This window comes from Dasypus novemcinctus, chromosome 7, assembly GCF_030445035.2.
Source record: "Dasypus novemcinctus isolate mDasNov1 chromosome 7, mDasNov1.1.hap2, whole genome shotgun sequence".
In the NCBI taxonomy this organism is placed as follows: domain Eukaryota; kingdom Metazoa; phylum Chordata; class Mammalia; order Cingulata; family Dasypodidae; genus Dasypus; species Dasypus novemcinctus.
In genome coordinates, this window is record NC_080679.1 from 415899 (window position 1) to 425226 (window position 9328).

Genomic DNA, 9328 nt, shown 5'->3' on the forward strand with positions numbered 1-9328 from the left:
TGGTGTCCAGCTGCTTGGTCAAGGAAGCATTTTATAGCTGGATTTGCATCTGTAACGGTGGACTACATCTACAGCTGATTGCATCTACAATCAACAGGGGAGGCTACCCTCAGCAGTAACTGAGGCTTCGGAAATCAGAAAGAAGTTGTGCCTCAAGACCAGCAGCTGCTTCCCTTGGTGACACAGACTTGCCAGAGTTCAGAACCGTGTTTATTGGGGTCTCCAGCTGCTCACAGTCTGCCTTTCAGGGCTCAGGCTTGTCAGCCCCCACAGTTGCATGAGCCAATTACTCATAATAAAAAGTGTTTAATGTCAAAATAGATATATAGACACATACACATATAACATCTCTCATTGGTCCTGCTTCTTGGAGAGCCCCCCCCCCCAATACAGCCGCTGTGGTGGTGACACGCTGTCGCCAAGCTCGCGTCCCCTCAGAGGCTGCCCAGAGCCGCCATCCCCACCCTGCCAAGCCCCTTCCCCGTGCTGGGAGCAGGCCTGGTGGGGAGAGGAGAGCAGGACCTGCTCCTCCCGGCTCCAGGCCTCGGGGTGCCCCGTGCCCCCACTTTCCTCCCAGCCCGTCTCTGCAGTGGCCTTGGCACGAGGCTCCTGGTCTTTGCTCTTCTTTTCTGGCAGGAAGGTGGACGGGCAGGATTCCGACAACGTGACCATCCACACAACAATGAGGAGGAAAATGTTTCCAGTGCAAATAACAGAACCAAGAATGTGCCTGGTTGGGGCAAATCCTGCTGCGAGGACCATTTAACTTGCATTTCAAGTCAGCCCTGGGCTCGCCCCTTTGTTCCAGGGTTCATTTTAATGCCGACATCCTTGAATTCCATTTATTAATTTTCCCTTCTGGAAACGTTAATTTATCTACCTCAACACTTTTTTTTTATTTTTAAGATTTATTTTTTATTTATTTCTCTCCCCTTCCCCCCCCCCCAGTTGTCTCTTTCTGTGTCCATTTGCGGTGTGTTCTTCTGTGACCGCTTCTATCCTTATCAGCAGCACAGGAATCTGTGTTTCTTTTTGTTGTGTCATCTTGTGTCAGCTCTCCTTGTGTGCGGCGCCATTCCTGGGCAGGCTGCACTTTCTTTCGCGCTAGGCAGCTCTCCTTACGGGGCGCACTCCTTGCACGTGGGGCTCCCCTACACGGGGGACACCCCTGCGTGGCAGGGCACTCCTTGTGCGCATCAGCACTGCGCATGGCCAGCTCCACACGGGTCAAGGAGGCCCGGGGTTTGAACCGTGCACCTCCCATGTGGTAGGCGGACGCCCTAACCACTGGGCCACGTCCGCTTCCCCACCTCGATGCTTTTAAAATGCACTGGGGTTGGGGACAACAGTGGGGGCGTTCACGGGACCTGCTTAGCCTTGGACAAGCTGTCGGAAGTCCACACCTGAGAAAGCACAGCACAGGCTGCCCAGCAAGCGTGTAAGGACCTTACAGGCTTTCAAAGCCCGGAGCCCTTGTTCCCACAGAAACGAGACCGCATCACCATCCCGGGCCTGAAATTCATGATCAAAACTCCTACTAAAGTGTCAAACACCTAATAGCCAAGACGCCACTTTGCTTGAAAAGCTGAAGGGGTGGAAGGAAGCTGTTGATTAACTGGACATGAGGGCCCTGCGCGGGGGAGCAGGGCTCTGTCTGCGATCGCTCTCCTCCTCTCATCACGTAAGTGGAAACCCGTTAAAAACCCACCACCCTCTGCTGCCCTCCGCGACACGGACACACGGAGCCAGCCACTTTCATCCATGTGTGGCCTTCACGTGACCTTTTAATGGCCCCAGGGAATGGCGGAACCAAGCGCAGACGAGCTGAGGAAGCTGGGGCAGCGGGGCCTGCCAGTCTGAGGGTCCCGGAGGTGCGGCTCGGAGCCTGGGCAGACGGCGCTGGGGGCTCGGGGGTCCTGCCCCGGCCGAGACGCACCGCCGTGACGATGCCCCGGCCGCTGGGGTCACTGCAGCCTCACGGCCGCCTCTGCCCGCCGACCACTCACCACAGCAAAGCCAGAGGGCGCCGCGGGCTCAGACGCTGAGCCGTCCCGGCAGCTGGGCTGGTGGTCGCTCCGTCCTGCTGGCTGTGCAGGTTCCCAGGAGAACTGGTTGAGTCCTTGGGGTGTTATCCACATGGCTTGACTGTTTAATGAGCATTTCAGCTGAAAGTGGTGATTTTTGAACGATTTCACTGAATTATTTAACACAGCCTCTCTTTAAGGAACCCCGAGTGTTTAATTAGCATTCTGCTGTGCTCAGTTGAAGATTCACAAATCAGTTAAAAGCTGTTACCTTTTGTCAGTTCAGTAACTTTGCAGAAACCCCCGGGAAATGCACACTCTTCACAGCTCATCCATCTTTACCCCAGTGACATGTTGCAAGTGTATTGCTCTTTCCTGCACGTTGTACCTGATGATTAACGGGGCTCAACGATTTTAGAGGACTGTGCAGTGGTGGTGTTAGATTTTCTCTAGGTTCTTGGCTAAGCTACAAGAAATGAATTTTAAGAGCAAGCCAGGTTAGATAGGCCACTAATTTATTAAAGAATGGTGAGAAGAGAAATGGGAGAAAATAACAGACCATGGGTCCCAGGTAGAGAGGAAGGGGCTGAAGAGTGATAAAGAGGGCTGAGGTATGGACTACAATTCCCTGCTTCAGATTATAAATCTCCAGGTTTACTTGCATATTGATCCAGGTGGGGGGGTGAAGACTGCCAGAACAGGGGGCAGAAGGCAAGACCAGGGGCGGACTTGATTTCCTGCTTGCTTTTAAAACCATTAATTTTTCTGCGCCATTGCTAATGACAGGGGAGGGGTCCCAGCTGTTTGCTGTTTTGATTGATTGCTCCACCCATCATTTCCCCAGGAGGGCCCAACGATAATGCCCCTGGAGAATATCTGGGGCTTCTCCTGGCTTCTGGAGGAAATCTCGTTCTGAATGGGGGATCTCACAGGTTCTTCCAGCACCATCTTATGGGGTATCCACGGCCACGTGGACTTTCCTGCCAGGATCCAGATCCGTCTCTTGGTTTCCTGTCTTCTAGCCTGCCTAGTGTAGGTGTTACAGGAGAGAAAGGCTCCCTCAGGGCTGGTCTCCTCACTCAGCGACTGGCAGCGCAGCGTCGTTTAAGGATGGCGGTTATGGAGAAACCCAAGTCTGGCTGTTTTGTCACAGGAGAGGGAAACATCCTCCCATCACGTGGGCTTTCCGGCTGGCTCAGTGCCCCACACCCCTCGATTTCCTCCGCCTGCTGTTTTTCCTTCATGACTCTGCACATATTTCTTTGTGGCTCTCATCTCTCCTCGCCTCCCCCATCCGCAGGCTCGTTGGTGCTTTGTGCCCCGGAACACTGCCTGGAACACAGACTAGTGAGTTAATGCACGAGCGAATGAAAGCTTTCCTGTGTGTTAATGATACAGGAGGGAGTCGTTGCCAGGTCAGAACACTTAGGGGTGTGTGACGTGAGGGGCAGGTGGCTGGGAGCAGGCTGCCTTCTCCCAGGGTTTGGGGGGTCAGTAGGGGAGCTCAGCCCCCCAGGTGCGCAGCAGCCCCACAGGGTCGGAGGCTCCCAGTGCAGGACCCCCGAAGCGCCAGCCTGACCGCATCTGCAGCCTTGCTCGTGTCCTATGACAGGCAGGTCTTGGGGAGAGCGCACTGTCCCTCCAATGGGACACCAAACCCCACAACACCATTTGACAGACAAGGCTGTGGGCCACCCCCGGAGATCACCACCCCCGACGCCGTGAGAGCCAGCGGTCAGAGCAGACCCCAGAAGACAGCCGGGGCCTGGGGAGCCAGACCCCACAGCTTCAGGGGCAGCACACAGGCTGGACAGAGGCAGGGACAAAGGCTCCCTGGGCAGGTTTGGGGGAACTGAGGGGCAGTCTTCCCTGGGCCCCCACCCAGCACGGCCCTCAGGTGTCAGGTGAAGGACGAGAGGTGGTGTTCGTGCACCAAGAAGGATGGACCAGGAGGGGCTGCCCGTGGCACGCCCCCCCATCTGGCCCCTTGGGGGTCTGTGAGCCGCCTGTAGAGCCTCACAAGCGGCCGCTCTCCCCACCTCGGGGTGAAGCCCTCCAGCTATCACCCTGCGCCTTCTGCGGGATTCCACCAAGACGCACCTGGCCAGGTCCACTGACGAATGCAAGATGCACCTGAAAGGACGCTCTTTGCACCCAGGAGGAGGTGTGGGAACGAGGTGGGGGGCAGGTCCCAGGGCCCCGAGTGGCAGCTGGGGTCACCACTCCACCTGGCTCTGGGCGTCCTCAGCTTCCAGGGTCTGGAGGGGGCAAGACGTTGAGCAGCCCGGGGCCGGTTCCCAGCTCCTCCACACGTCCCCGACCGCGCACGGGGGCCCTGGGCTGCGCCTGGCCCCGACCCCCCAGGCCTCCCGCAAAGCTGCACAAACCTTGCAGAGCAGAACGCAGCGCGCGGGTCCCGCACAGTGGCTCCAAGAGCGCGGCGCGAACCGCGCACCGTGCTGCCCGGGGCCTGGCGCTCCCAGCCCCTCCAGGGCACGGCTGTCTCGGCGCTCCGCTGCCTGCGCGCACCCACGCCATGCCCAGCCCGGTGGGGGTCCCAGAGGCCAGGGGCACCAGGGGTCGTCCTGCCTGGGAGCCCCCCAGGGCCCTCAGAGCCCCTTCCCTGGGAGCCGGGGCCCTTTCTGGGGGACCTAAAAAGGTGTGGGCGATGGGGGTCATCGGGGGGCGCCTGTGGTCCTCCGCCCCCACCCCGCAGCGGGGGCCGCCCTCCCGTCCTCAGCTAAGAACGCTTAGTCTGCGACTGTCCTGTCCTCCTAGCACCAGCCTTGTAAGTGCCCGTGGCCGGCTGTTCTAAAGCTCCTGGACCACGCGGCCCCTCCTCCACCTGGGCCACCTGGGCCGGAGCCCAAGAGACCCGAGCCGCCGGCTCTGCGCTTCCCCTGCGCCCAGCCCGCGCATGGCCCCCTCCTGCTCCTTCCTCGTTTACTTAAGCCAGGCTGGTGCCTGGACACCCGGCGCCCGCTGGGCTGGCGACCGGAGGTCCAAGGCTGCCGCGTCCTCAGGCTGCGTCCACTCAGGACGCTGAGGCCAGGGCCAGACACCCCCCAAGGGGGCTCGAGGGCGGCGCAGGGTGAGGGGGGACACGCCGCCTCCACGTAGTGTCCAGGTGGATGACGTTCAAACGCCCGCAGGTCTGCGATGGGCTGTGAGCCGTGCGCGCTCAGGCCAGGACCCAGCTCCCCGCACGCCCTCCTGTCCCCCCCGGCCAGGGCGGGGAGTCCCTGACAGGAGAGTGGCGCAGCCCCCCGGCCAGGGCGGGGAGTCCCTGACAGGAGAGTGGCGCAGCCCCCCAGCCCGGGCACCTCAGCCACACACAGGCAATTCTGGAGAGCACGCGGGACAACGCGGTGAGAAATAAACTGGCAAGGAGCGAGTGGCGGGGACGCCCGGTCTGCGGTGACAGAAACCCGCTGGAGGCGCTGAAGTTACAGCAGGGCTTCCCCGAGCCTCGGGCCTGGCTGCCGCTCTGGAAGGGCCTCCAGGAGCTCCACACTCACGTCTCACCAGCTCGGGTTCCTCTCGCCCCCGTGGCCTCCGAGGCCGCCCAGCTGAGGGCGTCTGAGAGGCCGTGGAACCCACCATCCGCCTGGAAGGGTTCGCCTCTAGGAGGCAAGGTGGCCACATTGGGCACCCAGTGTGCCTTCAAGAAGCGGACTTCACATTTTACAGAGGTAGAAGGGACAGGCCGGGGCCCAGCACGGAACACACCGACCTCGTCCACTCGAGCTCAGGCGGCGCGATAGCTGGCCACCCGGGGAGCTGGAATCCACCGCTGGACGCAGGCGCCAGGGACCCCAGAGCCCAGTGGGCCATGGGGGGCGGCCAGGGGCTTCCTCGAACGCGCATTAGCACCTGAGTCCTGAATGTGATCGTGAAATTTTGCAAAAGATGTACAAATGTGGGTTTTCATGCAAAAAAAGGCACAGCCAGATGCTGCCAACTTCTGGAAACCTGACTTCCCACAAGCTGAGGACTTGCTGGAGAAGAAAATAAGGGGAAGTAGTTTCCGAGGCCAAAGTCCAGCCTTCCACCTGCTCCCAGAGCCACTGAGCACAGCCGCTGCCCACCATTCCAAACAATGCAGCTGCGGCAGCAAGGTTCAGGAAGTAAAGGTGAGGACTAGATTTCAAGACTCCTGACAGCCGCAGGGCTCTGCCTTTCTCGTCAGCAGCTGATTGAGGCAACACTGCAGGTGCACTCGGCTGCCAGCCCCGGGGCAGGGGGCGGGGCGGGGGGAGCCTCACCTGCACCCGCCAGGCCACCTGTGCACTCGGAAAGAGCTTCACCTGCACACACCACGCCCAACCAAGACAGGTTACCAAACAGAGTTTCAATATGGAAATTACCATATGTATGACAGGGCCCCCTAATGCCTCAGGTCTGAGCTAAACTTTTCATTTAAACCCTTGAAATAACCTTTCTGTGATAATTACCACTAAAACCCCCATTTTGCAGAGGAGGAGACTGAAGCTTAGCGAGATTGCCGCTCCCTCGTGAGAACCAGGACCCAAGCGCACACGGTGCCCAACGCCTGGGCGCCAGCCCCACCTCCCGGGACGCAGGCTGCCCTCCACCCGCGCTGCCGCCAGCTGGCCGGCCTCTCTCGGACACTTCATCTGCTCTGGGTGCGGCCCAGCCGCCGTGCAGGCAGGTGGACAGCGACACCTGCGGCCATGGCTGCAGTCCCCTTCGTGGAGCGACCATACACTCTCTGGCAGTGCAGTGACAGCCTTATCGCCAGTGTCCACCGGGGAATCCAGGCTCCGGAACCCGCCTGCAGGGAGAGGCCCTCGCTAAGGCGGCTGCTCTCCGACCTCTTCGTTTCAGGAGCATCCGGGGGCTGTGGCTTCCTCCACAGCCCCCACAGGAACACGTGCTGGCCCACAGGACCTTCTTTCAGCAGGTTGTTGCAGCACCTTCTCCGAGAGCCTTACGCCCCGTAGCCCCGACCGGGTCCTGAATGCCACCGGTGGGGCTTTTCATGCTTGTCTCTTCTGATCACATGACATCACCTCTTATCCCTCTTTCTCATTTCCAGCTGTCAAATACACTAGGCATAAGTTTGTGTCGTAGGAAGCAGACTTGGCCCAGTGGAGAGGGCGTCCGTCTACCACATGGGAGGTCCCGGGTTCAAACCCCGGGCCTCCTTGACCCGTGTGGAGCTGGCCCATGCTCAGTGCTGATGCGCGCAAGGAGTGCCACGCAGGGGTGTCCCCCACGTACGGAAGCCCCACACACAAGGAGTGCACCCTGTAAGGAGAGTCACCCAGCATGAAAGAAAGTACAGCCTGCCCAGGAATGGCGCCACACACATGGAGAGCTGACACAACAAGATGATGCAACAAAAAGAAACACAGATGCCCGTGCCACTGACAACAACAGAAGTGGACAAAGAAGAACACGCAGCAAATAGGCACAGAGAACAGATAACCGGGGTGGGGGGGAAGGGGGGAGAAATAAACAAAAAAATAAATCTTTAAAAAAAAAATTAAAAAAAGAGCAAAGAGAGGATTATAAACCTTGCAAACAGTTCAGACCCTACAAATGGGGTATCTAATCACAAATCTATGAAGTCATCACCATGAGGAACTTGCCAGAGCCATGACAGAGTGGTTTAACCAGCAGAAAACAGATGGGATTCCTGTGTCCAGAACAATGTGTACCAAACAAGCCAGGTTCTTTTTTGATGCTTTGGGGATGGAAGGTGATTTAAATGCATCATCTGGCTGGCTAACTTGATTTAAGCAGTGCCATGGTATTCCAAAGGAGCAAAACTTAAAGGAGATGAAACTGCTGCCAATGAATTTTGTGGTAACTTTCAGGAATTTGTTGAGAGAGAGCATCTACAGCCAGAGCTAATTTATGGTGCTGACCAAACTGTATTGTTCTGCCATCAAGGAAATGTCCGCCATCAAGGGCATCAGCTCTTGAAACCAAGCCAAGTATTTCTGGGTATAGATCAAGCAGAGAGAGAATCATAATTATGTGTTGTGCAAATGCCACAGGTTTACACAAACTTAATCTCTGAATTGTTGGGAAAGCAAAAAGCTCCATGCTTTCAAAGGAACTGACCTTCCATACCTTCCTGTCACTTATTTCAGCCAAAAGTGTACATGAATAAAACATTCTGTTTTCAGACAGCGGTTTGAAAAATACTTTGTGCCACAGGTACAGAAGCATTTGAAACACAAGGGGTTTCTAGAAAAAGCAGTGCTTCTTTTGGATTACCCTCCCCCCTCCCCAGTACATCCAAATGGAGAGATATTAAATTCAGATGATGGTAAAATAACTGTGAAATATTTGCCACCAAATGTTACAAGTCTAATTCAACCTAAGAGCCAGGGAGTGTTAGCCACAGTAAAAAGATACTACCAGGCAAGTTTTCTCCAGAAATACATGGATGAAGGAATTGATCCAAAAATGTTTGAGGAGAACTAGACAGTGTTAGAGGCAATGCATGAAGTATCAAGAGCTTGGAACACAGTGAAATCAAATACGATAACCAAAGCATGGAAATAAACTTTTTCCTGCCAATGGAGAGAATTCAGGCATGAAAACTGAGGAAGGAGCCATTTTAACAGCTAATTTAGTAACAGTTTTACAGGATACAGAAGACTCTGTGCACGTTGACATTGAGAGTACGCATCAGCGTTTTGACTCGCAGTAATGGCTGGAGCTGTCAGGCGCTAACTGACAAGGACAGAGCTGAGCACCAGCCACGCCTACTGAGCAAAAGCCTTTTAATAAGACTAGAAAAACAGAAACGAATTCAGAGAAGCATTTTACTCATAAAGCTGCACTTGAATGGACTGAAAATTTACTGGATTATCTAGAACAACAAGATGACATGCTTCTGTCTGATAAATTGGTATTACAGAGGTTCCAAACAATAAGGAGGAAACAGAAGACCCAAAGTAACAAAAGTCGTTAATAGTTCTTTTTAATTGTTTCATTGTATTTGTATGTTTGTGACTGTTTATCTGGAGTGGAACTTAATTACCTTATTTGAAATGCCATGGATTCCAAGGCCATATGCATTTTCCATTATGGATTACTTACACTACAGTTCTTTAATTTTGGTACCAGTAATCAAGTGTTGACATATAAAGTGTCCATTTGCTGTTCCTAATCTGCATTACACTAGTTAGATTATAAGGTATCTGAAGCCAGGAAAGGTGTGTCTGATTTGTGCCTGAACTTCATTGTTCTAACAGAGGACCACGCAACCTACAAGTACTTAATAAATTGTACTTAAATTGAAAAAAAAAGGCTGGGCTCCAGGT

General features: G+C 55.4%; 1 non-coding gene across 1 annotated transcript; it reads left to right on the forward strand.

Moving 5' to 3' along the window:
• The first annotated feature begins 7117 nt into the window (after positions 1–7117).
• On the forward strand, positions 7118–7193 carry TRNAG-ACC (transfer RNA glycine (anticodon ACC)). Its single transcript has one exon. It is a non-coding gene; the product is annotated as a tRNA-Gly (tRNA).
• The last annotated feature ends 2135 nt before the right edge of the window (positions 7194–9328 follow it).